Below are 16,207 nucleotides of genomic sequence, written 5' to 3'. Positions count from 1 at the left end.
GGTGATGTGGAGGTTCCCACCCCCATCTTTTCTTTAGAAAGGATCTCATAAAGCGCGTTAGCCATCCTTTCGTATATGTCTCATTTTATTTCACAAGAACAGATGGTGAAAGAAGGGTTCCCTTTGGCCACCGGACTCTTGGATTCAATGTCACGTGTTAAGAACTAAAGAAGTTCTTAGGTACTAAATGTGGAGTAAGGGGGGCCAGTAGATCACTTGCTCCAACTTGAACGGTGTCCCTCACGATCTGTGTGTTTGGCGGGTAGCCAGAGCCTCTGTTCGTTCTTCTCATTCCATGTGAGGCCTTGACCTGCAGTACCTCAAGGGCATTTTCACTTGGTCAAGCTGTTTTCGGCTTCAGGTGAAAGCAAAACTCGCAGATACAGAGGACGCCTCTTAAAAGCGGCGCGGTTCTTAGCACTTCCGGGAAGGAGCGCGGGGTACGCAGGCGCCGGCGGCGTGGGGGGGCGGGGCTCTGGGTACCAGGCCTCTGGTCGACCGACAGGCGGAAGCTCGCCGCGGAGCCGGAGGGAGAAAACGCTAGAAGGTGGGTCCCCGAGGTGAGTGCAGACACCCGTCCCCACCCAGGGCCCTTCCCTTCCTCTCTCAGCTGCGCTCTTGACAGGAGAGAATCAGACTGTGGGCCCGCATCAAATAGTTACTGGGCAGCGCCCAGGGCAAACCTGTGGCGGGCAGGTAGGTCAGAGTTCAGGGCTTGCTCACCGGGGATCCTCTGGCCTGGAAACCGGTGCCTGTGACCAGCCTGGGAAAGTTCCTCCCGCGGCCCCGCCGGGTAGCTGGCTGGCCCGGCTCCGTTTCCCCGCGCCTCGAGCCACATTCTTAAGGGCAGAAGCTTCACCTGGTTTGGGTTTTTCTGTGTGTGTGTGTGTGTGTGTGTGTGTGCGTGCGTGCGTGCGTGCGTGCGTGTGTGTGTGTGTGTGTGTGTTACGCGGGCCTCTCACCGCCGTGGCCTCTCCGGTCGCGGAGCACAGGCTCCGGACGCGCAGGCCCAGCGGCCATGGCTCACGGGCCCGGTTTGGGTTTTTTGCAGAGCACCCTGATCAGAAATGGAGCAGAGAGTGCTGGAGGGCGCTCATTAATCTCCCCGGTGAGCTGCCACGGTTCCGTGGGGCTCTTTGGCGCAAAGCACAGCGGCCCTACGCTGGAGACTTGCTCCCCGAGATCTGGAGTTACCCCAAAGCTGGTGGTTGACGGAATCTCATACTCCTTAGAAGCGTGTAACTCTCTGGTTTCTATATCGTGTTCAATTCATCTTGTCTCCAGGAATCCAGAGTTAGTTTATTCCACGCAGCTAGAAGGTGGGGTGTTAGAACCCTAAGCACTTAGGTTTGGAAAATATGATCTTTTCCCCTTAAGCCCTGTGTTAGCTTCTCGGAGACCTCCAGGTTGGTCCCACAGAGGACGACCTTGAACGCTCTTGGAAAAGCGCTCTTTTTAATGCTATATCCCTGGCTTCAGGTTGAGATAAATAGTGCTGTGACCGATAAGACCCAAGGTTAGGGGTGAGTGTTACCCGAGGCTTGGCCTCCACCTGCTGGGTGACCTTGAATATAGTCCTTTCCCCCACTCACTCTGGGGTTGGAACGTGGGCTGATGAGACAGTCTGGCTGCCGGCTGGGGGGGGCTCAGGGAGGTGTGGCTGAGGCTAATGGAGGTCACTTCTGGAAAGGGCTTTGGGCTCTTTGCACAGGGAGGCATAATAAACGATGTCCAGTGAGGAATACAGGGGGGTACAATTGTTCTTTCAGTCTCATGTCTAGCAGCACCTGAGCTCCAGTCGCGGTACAGAGCTGCACACCCACAGAAGCTGTATAGTCGCTCCCAGTGTCACACAGGCTCTGGGTTTTGTGTCAGTGGACATTTAATTTGATTTATCTTGATCTGGCTTAGGCCGGATGAAGTCAACTAGCCAACAAATCCACGATTGTTTGTTAGGAGCAGAGGCTCAAAGGCAGCTCTCTAACTACTTAATTACCCTCAGTTGCAGGAAAAGCAAAGCTTGGGTTTGAATAGGGTATTTGCATATCTGCACAGCTTTCCTTCTGTTCACTTTCTCCCCAAACTCTCCGAAGGCTCCTACTGTACAGCTCATCGGATTTCAGGAGCCTTTTTTGTTTTTTTTCCTTTGGCTCAAAGAGGGTGGTTATTAAGAAACCCAGACTTTCTCTATTTTTGTTTTAGTTATGTTCTGTGTTTAGTAACTGTTGGGTCTGTCCTGCCATTTTCTTGAATTTTGTTTCTGTCTCTCATATACACATTCTTTTCTTTTAGCATCTGATGCCTCAGACATTAACTGCTTTTGAAAGTATTCAATCTTGACCCAGAAAAAGATTAGGTTAAATAACTTTTGTTGCCCTGAGACCATTTCACATCTGTACAAGTAAAGCTGTATCTGGAGCAGGTTTCTGGGAGACTGTCTTCCCCATAGACTAGAAGAATTCTTTTTATGGTCCTTTCTATAATCAGCAGTACATGGAGAGTGGAAATCACGGACTAACTCCAAACTCAGCCCATTATCTGCTTTATTCCAAACAATGATAGCTATTTTTCAGGGAAAAAGAATCCCCTGGCATTGACTGTCTCTTCTTCCCTGCAATTCTGCCTCTAAGCCTGTGCACATCTTCACCATCTCCCTACACTAGTAAAAACAGTGCTGATAACTCCGTGTCCTGATTTATTGCCCTTTATTCACGATGTGGGGACTACTTCCAACAGTGATTTAGCCTTGTTCCTGACATTACTTTTTGGGTCCCAAGGAGAAGGCCTGTTCTGTTGCTGTGTCCCCTGGACATTCTTCTCCTTCAAGCTACTCCAAGCCTTTTCATTCTTTTGGCCACTAAAACATCTGGAAAGAGGAGCCTATAACCATGTCCTCCCTCTTCTCATCTCTCATTCGTTTGTCACTTAATTTGCACTCTGGCTTTTGCCCCTTCCACTTGCCTGAAACTGCTCAGGCAAAGGTCAGCTAGGACCTCATTGCCAACTCGGTGACTTGGTTGGGGTCTGTGAATTCTGGTGGGGAAAGTACTAACCATTAACTGAAATTTAGCATTTCTTTCAGCTGTGAGTATAGGGAATAAACCACAGTAGTATTAATAATATCCGAAGATATTTCACTTTCACAGTACAGTTATGGTAGATATCATGAAGTGTTGTGTCTTTCATTGCTCTTGAGAAATTGCAGTGGTTTCTGGACCTACTGCTGGATCTTGTTACTTAATGCGTTAATAAAGAAGCACATATATGACCATAATATAATGTTTTAATATTTCAATAACTGTATTGCAATATAAGTAATTTATCGTATATATTGTATTTTATATATTTAACAGTATTATTCTGAGAAGGGGCCCATTGGTTTCACCATACTGCCAAAGAGGCCCGTGGCACAAAAGAAGGGCAAAGAACCCAGTTTTAATCATTAGCTGCCTGATTTCTCTAGAGTGTTTCTTTTACAATAAGAAGAGACTCCACCTGAAAGTTCTCTTCTCCTTTGTTCCCATGATACCATTCTTTCCCCGCATCGTTCTCATTACTTTTTCCTTGACTCTTAGTTCTTCTTTAGTTTATTTCTTACATTTGAGATTTTTCCAGGATTCTGTTCTACTTCCCTCTCACCCTCCCTCCCTCCTTTCTTCCTTCTACAAGTATTTATTGAGTGCTTAACCTTAAGTAGCTGACAGTCCTGTGCGGGGCACAGACATTACAATACAACCATCTGATGTGTGCTGCAGGATACTCAGGGATACTTAAGAGAAAAACCTAAACCAGCCTTGGGAGTCAAGACAGACGTCTTATTGGAGGCACCCTTAAGTGAAGTCGTCCTGGAAGAGCAAGTGGAGTAGGATAGGCTCCGTGGTGGGAACAGAGTGGTGGCACAGAGGACTGGTTGGGTGATTAAGTTGAGGCTGGAGAGGTAAGGAGTGGTCAGATTATGGAGTGCATTTCAAACCATGCTAAGAGTAGCTACCAAGGGGTTTTAAGAGAGTTGCATTTTAGGAAGATGGCTCTGACTTGAAGAATGGATTGGAGGGGGAAGTCCAGAGTTGGGAGATAAGAGGCTGAGAAAGGCTAACCTTTGCTTTTACTTGAATGCATCGCACGTGTCTATCCCATGTGCATGCTTCCCTTCTTCCTGAGATGCTCTTCCTTGGTACCCGATGCTCCAGGAGAACTGTGCTCCATCTTCCAGGCAACATCTTCTCCTTAGAGCTCCTTGACTCCCTTGCCCTGTTCTTGGAGGACATTTAGAGTTATTTTTTATGCATCTGTTTCCTTCCTCTTCTTTGAGTTACTTGAAGACAGGGACTGGGCCTTACTCATCTTTATATCTCCAGCACCTGACATATTTCTGGGCCCACAGTAGATTTCTAAATTGAGCCAAATTAAGGAAAAGAAATTTATAGAATTTGTCCACCATCATGTAGCAAAGAGAGCCTATGAAATCCTTCAGAACTATCCACAGAATCATGAAATTTCAGAGTGAGAAGGTCATCTAGCTTTCCTTTAGGTTTTTAAATATAAGCACTTTGTTTTTGTAGAGAAGGAATCGCTGGGTTTATACCTCCCCTGACACTCTGTCACCACCAGCCCATCAGTGGGTTTTGCCAAAATTCAGAAGTGTTTTAATAGGACTTGAGTTTTTTAGTTTTGGTAAAATGGATCTTATGATCTTCTTTTGTTTTCAGTGGAAAAGAGAGATTTTCCCCCAGGATGAAAGAGTAGAGAGTAACTAAGTAAAGTGGGCTGAATTTCAACCAAGGGAAATTGTAGGTTGAAAGACAGAATACTCGAAAACCTGACCCCATGGTGAAAGGTTTTGTGTGTGGCCCACTCTTTTGGGTGGGGGGTAGAATGCAACGGCAGCCCTAGTTGTAGGCGTTTCCCCACAAAACTGGACAAAGCCCTTGAGCTGCCTCAGTAGTTGGCAGAGGTGACTCCTCACATGGCTCAAACCTTGGATTTCAGGTTCTTGATCAAGGTTCTAGAGACAAACAGGGCACAGACTATATATATTTTTTTCCTGTAGGCACTTGCTCTGTATCCCAGTTTTCCCCCATAGTCAACATAGAAAAAAATGTTAATGGTTTAGGTTCATTGCCTTTTATGTAGGCAGCAGCCGGACACCAGGGAAACCCGGGAGTTGGAAAGAACATCATAAAGATTGCAGGTCACTTTTTTAACTTACTGTGTCTGCAGGTCAAGTGGAGAAAGGGCAGCTCGCCGGCAGGGAGGATCATGTAATGGGCTCTTACTCCCTGGCAGGGAGAATGTAGATCAGTATCAGAACCAGGCTTCTCTTCATTCCTTCCAAAAACAGGAATAAATGCTGGGTTAGCCATTGAAGAGACAAACAAAATAAGAGCTTCTCCTAAAGCCTCTAAAAATAAAACAAACAGTTGCTCCTGATGACGAGCTAAGGGACCCCAGTTTACATTTGTCAAATACTTCAATAAAGTTTTCTCATAAGCCTTAGGCAGCATCTGCCTTAGCCAGATTTTGGCAGAGAAAGTTCATCTAGTTCTTGTCAGGACTCATCGGTAGCGGGAATTTTGTCAAGTAAGTTGCTGAGCTTTGTGAATCAGAAAAATTGAGAGGCACAGCTTTTGAGGTGGAGAGAAAGAAAGGGATAAAAGAAGCTGTACTTTAAGAGAATCTTGGAATCAGATTGGGCATGTGCAATGGACTGAAGGTTTATGTCCTCTCTCCCCCTCTCCGCCCAGGTTTATATGTTGAAACCCTAATCGCCAGTGTGATGGTATTTGGAGGTGGGCCTTTGGGAGATAACTAGGTCATGAAGGTGGAGCCCTCATAAGTGGGATTAGTGCCCCTATAGAAAGAGGCTGCAGAGAGCTCTCTCACTCCACCATGTGAAGACAATATGAGAAGTTGGCTGTCTGTAACCTGGAAGAGAGCTCTCACCAGAACCCATCCATGCTAGCACTCTGATTTCAAACTTCCAGCCTCCAAAACTGTGAGAAGTACGTTTCTGTTGCTTATAAGTCACCCAGGCTATGGGACTTTGTTATAGCAGTGCAAGTGAACCAAGGCAGCACTGCATGCCTTGCTTTTGATCACTGTTGAAAACCCAACTTTGCAAAGATATGACTTCATCAAAAGGAATGTAGCTCTATCTAATGATGAAGCTACAAACTAGTCATTGTGTGTGAACTATTGGATAGATGTTGCACTAGTAGTCATTTGCACTAGTATAGATAGATAAATGTTGAGTATGGTGTGGTTTCTTCAAATTTAAAATATCTGTAGCATCCCTTGAGTTTGTTGGGACACCTTGGGGTACCTCCCTGCCCAGTTTGGAATTTAGCATTCGAATGGATATGGCAGACTAGAGACATGGTAGAAAACTAGAGAAGAAAAAGTCGGTGCAGGCCAAAGTAATCAACGAGGGCAAAATCTTCAAAGCTTGTCCGCACCTGCCAACTTCATAGAACAGAAGCTCTTGAAGGCAGCGATCTGTGGAGCCGTGAAGTATTAGGGCCTGAGGAAATGGAGGAAAGGTCTGCAGCTGTGCTTAGCCACTAGCTCTGTGTGCCTATTTCAATTTAAATTAACTGAAATGAAATAAGACTAACAATTCAATTCCCCTGTCACCCTAGCCACATTGCAAGTGTTCAGTAGCCATGGTGCAGGTAGAGAACATCTCCATCATCACAGAAACTTCTGCTGGGCAGCACTGATGGGATCTAAAGAAGGGTCAGCAAACTACACCCCAATGTCCAAGTCTAGTCCACTGCCTGTTTTCATACAGCCCACGAGCTAAGGAACGGCTTTTACATTTTAAAATGGTTGGAAAAAAATTGTGGACATTAATTTTCTTTCTTGTTATAACAATTACCTACAAATATCCTTGGTTTTGCCTCTTGACCCATAAAGGCTAAAATATTTACTAGCTGAATCTTTCCAGAAAATGTTTGCCAACCACTGATCTAAAACATCTTCTAATTCCAGTTGAGGAAACTGAAGCCTGGAGACAGAAAGTGACTTGGGGCAGATCTCACAGCCTGGAAAGGCAGTCTGAACTGTGGCTTTTGTTTAACCTGCTCCTTTACTGTGTCCTGGCCTCTTTCCTTCCTAGGGCCTCTGTTGCTAGTCACCCAGAAGATAGAATAATAGGTTCCTTTAATTGCATTGTGAACTGGAAAGGGAGTGACCGACTCCTTGAAGAGACCTGGATCATTATTCACTTATGAGCCCATCACAGGGAGGGTCAGGAAAATCATCTGCTGGAGCCACATGTTCTCAAAGGAGTTCAAATATAGACATTGGGATTCTCTCCAAATGAGGTCACAGACACAGAAAGATCCAGATAAAGTAAAAGATGATTGACATATAACTGAAAACGTGTGTTTCTCCTCCAGACCATACTGCCTGTGATGATCTATGAATTAATATTAAAAAATTATCTTATGGGTAGTGCCAGTTGCATTGCATTATATCAGTGTTGCGAGTTAAAGGCATTAATTTGTCAGACATAAGCATTTAAAATAGACTGCATTTTAAAAATAACCCTGTTGATCATTTCTTCATTTTAATTTTTGTTGTAAGAATATACTAAACTCCCCTCCCCCAAGTGAAAGTGGCTTGAGTGACCTTGAACTTAAATGATGATGTGTTTAAACATCTAGCCAAAATTCCCTGCAGAATAGCTGGGTTACAGGAAAGAGTTACAGTACAACCTACAATTGATCCTCGTTACTCACAGCTCTGTATTTGCGAATTCACCTACTGGCTAAAACTTATTTATGACCCCCACCCAAATCAATAATTATAGTACTTTCACAGTCATTTGTGGACATACACAGAGTGGTGAAAAATTTGAGTCACCCAACACACAGATTTCTAGCTGAGGCTGAACAAGGCCACACTCTGCCTTCTGGTTTCAGCTCTAGTACTGTGAACAGGTTTCCTTCTTGTGGTGTATTTAGTGCCACATTTCCCACAGTTTGGTGCTTTTTCTTGGTGATTTTTCTACTTAAAATGGTCCCCTAGTGTAGTGTTGAAGTGATGTCTGGTGTTGCTAAGTGCAAGAAGGCTGTGATTGTGACTTAAATACACGTGTTAGAGAATCTTCATTCAGGCATGAGCTATAGGGCTGTTGGCCGTGAGTTCGGTGTTAACAAATCAACAATATATATTGAATGAGGTGTCTTTAAGCAGAAACACACATAAAACAAGGTTATGTATTGATTAGTTGATGACTGGTTAATGCTGTGATCAGAGGCTCTCAGGAGCCTAACTTTGCATTTCCCCTAGGAGCAATGGTACAGTAATTTTATAGACTGTAACTACCACAAATAATGAGTATCAGCTAACATTTGTAACACACAAGATCTTGTAAACCCTTCACTGTGCCTCTTTCTGGGCATCTCACCTGATCTGGCCTTAGGGTCCAGTAATAACCTATACAGACTGCCCTCTTCACAGGGATGCCTAGAACTCACTTCTCAAAATGACAGGGATTCCTGGCCATTGTAATTGGGAATTCTTACCATAAAGCCAATTTGCTGTATCATCTCATGAAAGTTGCTTATTCTCTCTGAGCCCCAGTCAGGTACTAAAATGAGACTAATAGGACTGACTTAATTTATAGGCCGATCTGGTGGAAGATCAGGGTGATCTTGAAGACCCCTTTGGCTATGCTACAGCCATAGAGGTTTGGATCTTTTCCTGGGTTTTATTCTCCACCTGGAAATTCCAGTGTGCTCCAGATAGGAGTGGATTTGTTGAATCTGTGGTAGATTAATTGATGTGAAGTTTTAGTAAGACTTGCTTGGTTCTTGGGGAAACCAGGATTATAAGAAAAAATATCGAAAGGGAAGGAGCTCATAAGGTAGTCCATCTATTGACTGCTCAGGGTTTCTCTAGAATTCAACAGGTAGATGTCTGGTGGGACCATCACTGTGCTTCAGATTGATTGGGCAACTGAGCAGAGACTAAGGCCTTGATGATGTGTGCTAAGAAGATTTCTTTCTTTCTTTTTTAAATCATTATTTCTTTTCTTTTCTTTTCTTTTTTTTTGCGGTACACGGGCCTCTCACTGTTGTGGCCTCTCCCGTTGCGGAGCACAGGCTCCGGACGCACAGGCTCAGTGGCCATGGCTCACGGGCCCAGCCGCTCTGCGGCATGTGGGATCTTCCCGGACCAGGGCACGAACCCGTGTCCCCTGCATCGGCAGGCGGACCCTCAACCACTGCGCCACTTTCTTTTCTTTTTTAAAGGGAGAAAAGGTTCCTTGAGGTTACTGAGAGCACTGAGGTTTCTTTCTGAGCTCTTTGGAACATATACGAGAAATGGAGCTTGAACATTTCTCCCTATTTGGAAGTCTTGCTGGAGTCTGCTTTGTCATAACTAACTCGTCAGTGTCACAGCTACTTTCTATGCACTGCTCTCTGTGGTGTCTTCTGAATTAGTATCAGGTTTATCTCAAACATGGAAATGTTCTTATCAGAGATGACATCCAGAATTTTTTTGGAGGGTGTGTCTGTGTGCGTCTGTGTTTGCACGAGACAGTAGAAGAAAACCCCGTGCAAATCCTAGGCCAGTAGAGGTCCAATTCTCCAGGACAGATCCTCTGCCTGAGCTTTGGAACTCTACGACCCACTCTAGATTGCTCCATGGCAAAAGCAACATTCACCATGAGAAATTCATCATCTCCTTGCCCCAGACTTCCTGGGCTCCTTTGTGTCCTGTTGTCTTAGTAGAACCACCATCTCCCCAGTTACCCAAACCAGAAGGATGGAAGTTATTTTAAACTCTTGTCTTCTCATCCTTCGCCTCTAATAGGCTCCTAAGTTCTGTCTGAGGACAGCCTACCTCCCAGATATCCCCATTAGTCACGGATCCCCTCTAACCCACTGCCAGTGCCTTCGTTCCAACCCCTCACATCTTTCTACTTGTCCATCTCCAAGCTCTTTGAACTTGTCTTTTCCCAGCTGTGTCTCTCTTCTCGTCAAAGTGGTTCATTCAGGTCTCTCCCTGATCGCAGACTTCCAGTGAAGGCTGCGCGCCTGCGTGCGGTGGATGCGGCTCTGCAGGATTTGGCTCCTGTGTGCGTCAGCCCAGCCTCCCGCTTCAGAACGCCCCAACTTGTTTGGTACCTTTCGGGTTTCCTTGGCTTTGTCCATCTTGCTGCTTCTATCTGGAATGTCCTTCCCAGCTTTTCTGTTTGGGAAACTCCCACTTGGTCTTTAAGACCCAGCTTCAGGGTTTCACCTCTCTCCCTATGGATAATAATCAAAATATTTAACAAGTGGTCTGCTTGGGTTCTGAGCAGTTAGAACGTGGAGAACTCTTGGTGTGGTCTTGCCTCTGTGCACCAGATAACTGACCTCTGGGTAAACCCCACCCTAGCAGAGTTGATCATCCCTCCTTTGTGCCACTGCTGTACATATGGAGCACCTGTTATTCACCCTGTGTTCACTTGACAAACATCTGATAATTGCCTACTCTCTTTGGACCTTGCTTGGATTGTGGGAATACAAGAATAAATAAGACAGCCTTTCTGTGCTCAGCATGCTTATAGTTCAGTCATACAGCATTTTTTTTTCTTATTTGGTTATTTTCTATAAGACTATGAGCTCCTTGGACAGTGGGACCAGCTCTTTCATCTCAGCATCCTTGGTACCTGCCTGGTGCTGGGCATATAGCACGCTCCATCAGTCTTTTCTGAATGAGGGTATCTGGCTGGGATCCCCAGTGTCTGGACTCAAGGGTCAAAATGACAAGGTGTTAAAATGGTTCAAGGGTTCAAGGGATGGATTGGTCATGGGGTGAAGTGTTTCCAGCAAGAGGTGTTAGGTAACAATGTTTATTGATGACAGAAGAGCCCAGAGAAACAGTTCATTTGTCTTGTCTGTACCTCCTAATTCAGCTTTTTTTTTCTTCTTATAGTTCTTTTTTGAATGGAATAATGTCACCCACTCATTGGTTTTATATAGCTCCTATTGAAGTAGAACTCAACAGAAATTGTGCCTATTAATTAAAAACACAGAATGTGGGCAGTTTTTGAGCTGCTAATTAAGACTGTTACCTATCAGGTTACATTAGCAGTCTTAAACCCCTTTTCCTTTTCCTGAACCTAGAACTTTGCTTACCAGAGAAAATGACTTTAAAAAAGACAGTTGCCAAGAATGATAGCATCTTGTCCCCCAAACTGTTTCCTGTGCCTCCAGTGAAATGATAAGGTCAGATATCTTCCCAGCTCTTTGAAAGCTGTTAGTGGGTTGAAGTTGTTAGGGGCTGGAAAGGACACAAGTGGCCTCCCAGGGCCATTCCCTGCTGCCCTCCAATGATGGTCCAGCTGTGGGGCTGTAGATAGCACAGCTGGTAGGTAAGGGCCTGAAAATGCTTTCCTCCTCAGGCTGGTCAAGAAGAAAATATCTTACAATTTCTAGGAACTGCTGGGGCAACTGTGGCCTCTGAGTTTCAGCTCATCCACTGCTGATCACCATAGCTGCCTGTGGTGAACTGAATTAATTCCAGGAGGGCAGAAGGCAGAAGAATCTCAAGACTGAGGATACATTCCCTGTTCTGCCTCCTTTCAGGGGCTGGAATTCTCTGCTGTGCCCACCAGTGCTGGTGCCGGCAGAAGATGTGGCTGTCTGGGCATGGTGCCAGGGAGCTCACATAGGACTCCCTGTTCAGCCCCAAACTGCATCCTGTACTGGTGTCTGGGGAAGAGGGGGGCAGCCCTGCAGGGCTGCCCTCATGACTGGTGTCCGAGCTCACACGGGCTCCCTTGAGGTAGGCATGGCGAGGGGCACGAGGCTGCTCCCACAAGTGGCCCCATTGTATCCTGAACTGGGAGGCTGCAGAGAGAGGCTCTGCCATGACTGCTGTGCGATGGGGGACCCCGGGGCGTGTCTGGAGGGTTTGATTCCACTGAATGGGGGCGGGGGGTACAGCCATGTGGTGAGCATGTGCTCGGGGCCACATTTGGGTCCAAGGGCTGTCAATGTGCTTTGAGTTTGGGCTTCCTTTCTTTTTCAGAAGGTAGTTGATTCATGCAAAATGCTTAACCATGCCTGCAACGCACGGAGCAGGGATCAGATCCCCCTTTGATGTGCAAGGTCTTTTTGGAGGTTCCAAAAAATTAGTTCAAAGGTTTACTTTGGACACCACACCTCCAGCACATGTCAAAGTCAGGGCCCGGCTCCCCAGGCGGCGCGCTGGAGAAAGCATTTTGTGCTGGCTTCTTCCTCTCTCTGTTTTGTCTTGTGCTGAGCACAGATTTCCAGACTTCACACTGTCCTGGTGGCAAAAAGGGGAGATTGAGCAAAGGCAAATATACGGCTCTGAGCTTTCTGAGGGTCCAGAGGAGCAAGGGTGCACCGAGGTCTTCCAGCCCTGCTGGAATCGGGCAGTGAGAGCGAGGCTGAGGCTCGTCTTCCGCGGCAGGCGCTCTCACTGCCTCGGAGCTTGGGGCTCTCTGAGGGAACCGCGTTCCCAGGCAGAAGAAGGGCCGTCTGGCCGCCCCACGGGGGTCAGAGCGCAGTTTGCCTGGCTTTGTTTTAGGTTGCTTGCTGCGGTGCTGCCTTCCCTCATCCCTTCTCTTCCATGGGGTGTGGGATTTAAGGACAGGCCCAGGGAGGATGGGGTGCAAGGTGCTGAGAGGGGGCAGGATTGGAGGCACATGGAAGGGAAGGGCGGGTGTGTCCACCTGGAGACCGCCTGGTGGGGAAACCATGCATCATGCTTCAGTGCGCTGAGAGTTGCCTTGCTGTTGTGTCCCCAGAGCATGGGCACTGGGAAGGTGCCCCCAGCTCTGCTTACAAGCTGGACACTGGCGGGGTGGATGGGGTAGGAGTTCCGCCTGCCTCTTGAGAGAAAGCAAAGTAAAACCACACGTTATGGTGGTAGTGGACATGACCTTGAACTCAGGGGTTCGGGGAAGGATTTTCTTCCTTCTCTTCCTCTCAAATTATCAGGAACTCTTGAGTCCCTTGGAGGAGACTTCTCTGTTCTGTGGGCTATTTACCCATCAGCCCAGAGGTGGACGTTTCCACCATGACCCACCTGCTATGTACGGCTGTCCCAATTCTTTACTCTGTGAGAAAAGGGGTTTGAAATGTACAAGTCCAGTGACGTCACAGGCTCAGGGGATGCCTGGAGACCAGAATCTGGGGCGTCACTGGAGAAGGGGTGAGACATGGAAGCTCCCACGGCCACACCCTTGTGCCCTTGGAATCATTGTTCCTTTCTCTCATACAACGTAGGTTACGGCGCTCAGCAGCCCCCAACCCCTCGCCAAAGCTGGTACCTCTGAAACACCACACATGTTCAGTCAGCATCCAGAGTGATTTACTACAACACGTGGAAGTCTCCTGGGGTCAGCTCTACAACAGTTTGGCAAATTGCAGGGATATAGAATCTTATCTTATTTTTAATGCCATTTAATTCAGGCTTTTATATCTCTCTCCAATTCCCTTTATAGGTTTTCCTTTTGCTTCTTTTCAACTTTGATCACTGGGGAAATTCCACAAGGTCCCTCCTTCATCTGTGGTGGAAAATCACAGTCTCTGTTGGGATTGGACTGCTCCGATGTCCGGCTCATGGAATACTTTAGTGTATTATTCTTGCTCTTTCCTGGGCTCATGTCCTTGGAGATCCTCTCTGCTTTCAGAGCATTCCTACACATTTCTCTGTCACTTCATGCCGTGTCTTTGCCATTTTTCTCATGTTTTCTGAAATCTTTCCTTTTCAGAGGATATTGGTTTCCTCCCACGAATCAGTTTTTTTAGTTTTTACATTTCATCTCCTGGCAGCCCTTCCTTCTAGGTTCTCACTTTCATCTTAGGACAAATGTTAGCATTCTTTGAATGTCCATTTCTGATTGAGCTAAACCTAGTGACTAGTTACTCTGGGTCAGGCAGCATGCTAGGCTTTTTCATTTATCAGTGACTTTCAGAGAAACCCTGCATTGCTATCCCATTTTCACACATGAAGTATGCTGGGTAAGTTGGACTTGTAGTAAGTGGTCAGGCAGCTCTTCTAACACAAAACAAATTCTCTCTTAGCTGTATTTCAAGCGGTTTCCCTTAAAGGTAGATGGAGATTGCTGTCAGAATCAACTGACATTGAGGAATTGCTCCAGTTCCCCCACGTAACTAGATTGGGGATGTAATTAATCCAGCGTCGTAGGTGAAACTTCATTTCACGTGTGTGTGTGTGTTTTAATGTTGGTCAATATGGTGAGCAGATGTTACCCTTGGCTTTAGTGAACAACAAAAGCATTTGATTAATTTTAAAAAACAGCTCTAGACTCACCAATGGCACACGATGAGAGTCAATCTATATTCCCCTTCATTTCATTAGTCTGTCTCCTGATTTTGTTCAGGCCTGATTATTTTTTCCTTTTCTAGCTTTGGTGCCTGGGGAATCCAGGCCAATTTGCACAGCCACTTTTCTCCAGCTCCTGGAAAGCAGTCATTCAGCAGGTGGGAACTCGCGGGCCAATACAGCAGTGCAAGATTCGCTGTTTGGGTGGCAGGGAGAGAGGCGCCGAGTGATTGATTATCTCCAACATGAATAGCGCATGGCCTACAAACAAAATATGCAGTCGCCTAGGCCAACTTCCTCGTGCCTTAGGTCAGAGAAGAGAACACGTAATGGAGTGGTTGGGAAGCCTCGCGTCTGAAAGGGGTGAGGATGTGGATAGTCACTGGGACCGTCTGGTAATTGGAAAATTTGAGGTGGAGGAAAATTAAGTGATCTGGGAAAGGGAAAACAGATTCAAACGCCATAGTCTTATTACAGATTGGGAGGCCTCTCAGGCCAGGAGAGAAGAACGTTACTAGTGCAGGTGGAAGAAGCATGGCTGTACACTCGCCATTGGTGCCACTTGTGTGGAGATTAACGATGAACAGGGCTGACTTGTGGTAGTTTTGTGTCTCTCTGGTCTTGGTGGCTAGATGATGAACTTCCTGTGGGCTGGGTAATGTCATATCTCTGGTGCCAAGCAGAATGCTTTGAATGGAGCACATACTCAGAAAATATTAACTGATTAGTAAGTTGATTGACATAAAGTTGAACGCTCACTTGAACAAGAGACCCAAGTAATTCACAGTTTAGGTGTACGCCCTGCTAGGTACTGTAAGATGCAGGTCCTGAGCCCCTGTAATTAAAAATGTTAGGGCACAGGCTAACTTATTAAAACAGAAAGATCCCAAAATGTAGTGACGTAAATAGGATCGCAATTTCTTTTTCTCTTACATAACAGTCCAGTGGTCAGCAGGCGGGGGCTGGAGGCAAGGCAGCGGCTACAGCTTCAGTGAGCAGGAGGGAGGGAAAGAGCCAGGAGAGTGGCCGGGAAGTGGCATCTATCCTTCTGCTCATGTCCCTTTGGCTGCAGCGTGATCACATGGCCACACCGAGCTGCAAGGGAGGCTGGGAAGTGTAGTCTCCAGTTGAGGGGCTATGCACAGGTACAACTTAGGAATTGCATTATTAAAATGGAGAGAATGAATGTCGGTGGACATGTAGCCTCTGATATAGTACCTAAGCTAAATTTTCCTTAAGAGGCTTCCCTTTCCTTCCCTTTTCCAAGGAGGTTACAGGAAATAGAAGCAGCAGTTGCTGAATCCTATTTGCCAACCACCTGTAATCCTACAGATGTTGACAGTATAGAGCGCTATCCAGAATCTGAAGTCTCCTCCTCTGGAGGCATATTAGAGACAGAGATGGAGTGAGATGATGAAACCGCCTACGAGGTGCAGATGCAAACTCTTGGGAGAGCCAAGAGATTTTTGCCCCAGAGAACTAAAGTAATTTTGGTTGGTTGTTGGGAAAACATTACAAATGGGTATGGCATTGTGCAAAGTGTTAAATCTTAAGGAGAACTGCTGAATACATCATGTTCAGGACTTAATCCTCTTGTTTTTTATGATGGTGTTTTACTCATTTTAAAATTAGTGCATGTACAATTTCAGAAATGTAGAATTGCTCTTTATTCAACTTAAGATTTCCCAGTATATATTGTAAATTGACCTGGCACTGCTGAGATTTGTTTGTGGTAAAATGAAAGGAGTTTTGGTTTTGATTCAGAAGACTTGAGTATGAGTCCCATTTCTGAGCTTTTTTGGCCACAGTGTTAATTTATGAAAGGGAGATAATAGTAACCAATTTAGAGAGGTGGTGGGGATGAAATGTGCTATAGGTGTGAAAGCTC

The 16,207-nt window shown here is 46.1% G+C and overlaps 1 long non-coding RNA gene across 1 annotated transcript in view; it reads left to right on the top strand.

Annotated features, from left to right (window-relative positions):
• Window positions 1–483: 483 nt before the first annotated feature.
• Window positions 484–16,207, top strand: part of LOC137232965 (uncharacterized) — a 118,686-nt gene continuing 102,962 nt past the window's right edge. Inside the window, exon 1 of the long non-coding RNA XR_010947253.1 lies at window positions 484–560. This is a non-coding gene — a long non-coding RNA (uncharacterized lncRNA). The remainder of the gene's footprint in view (window positions 561–16,207) is intronic.

This window comes from Pseudorca crassidens, chromosome 10 (assembly GCF_039906515.1).
Source record: "Pseudorca crassidens isolate mPseCra1 chromosome 10, mPseCra1.hap1, whole genome shotgun sequence".
Taxonomy (NCBI): Eukaryota; Metazoa; Chordata; class Mammalia; order Artiodactyla; family Delphinidae; genus Pseudorca; species Pseudorca crassidens.
Note: the sequence above shows the minus strand (reverse complement) of the source record. Positions and strands in the feature narration are given on the sequence as shown.